The following is a 368-nucleotide window of genomic DNA, read 5'->3' as shown; positions in this document are numbered from 1 at the left end:
AACGCTTCTCGGCCTTTTGGCTAAGATCAAGTGTAGTATCTGTTCTTATCAGTTGCCAATAGGTGGTGCTAAGCTGACTGTCCCCGGTACCCTGTGGCAGGGGGAAAGGGATGGCAGTCGGCAGACGCTAAGCCTGTTGGCGTGGAGGTGGAAGCCTTCTGATCGGGACAGAGAGGCATGAGGTCGAAGCCAAGAAGCCAGGTCCCTGGCCGTTGGCCTGGATTTGGTGGTATCTGCCCCAGTCAGTTGTTCTGGAGGGAACCCTTGCTTCTCCCTTAACCGGGAAGGAGCGGGTAGTACTTCCAGAATGTGATTAGGTGGGAGAGATAGGGGTTGTGGGTAGAGCCTGCTTAGGTGGGTTCTCCCCA

General features: G+C 55.7%; 1 pseudogene; it reads left to right on the top strand.

Moving 5' to 3' along the window:
* LOC120929948 lies at positions 1-131 on the top strand (annotated as a pseudogene).
* Positions 132-368: the final 237 nt, after the last annotated feature.

The sequence above is a fragment of the Rana temporaria genome, chromosome 2 (genome assembly GCF_905171775.1).
Source record: "Rana temporaria chromosome 2, aRanTem1.1, whole genome shotgun sequence".
In the NCBI taxonomy this organism is placed as follows: Eukaryota; Metazoa; Chordata; class Amphibia; order Anura; family Ranidae; genus Rana; species Rana temporaria.
The sequence above is the reverse complement of the archived record's forward strand: the minus strand, read 5'-3'. Positions and strand labels throughout refer to the sequence as shown.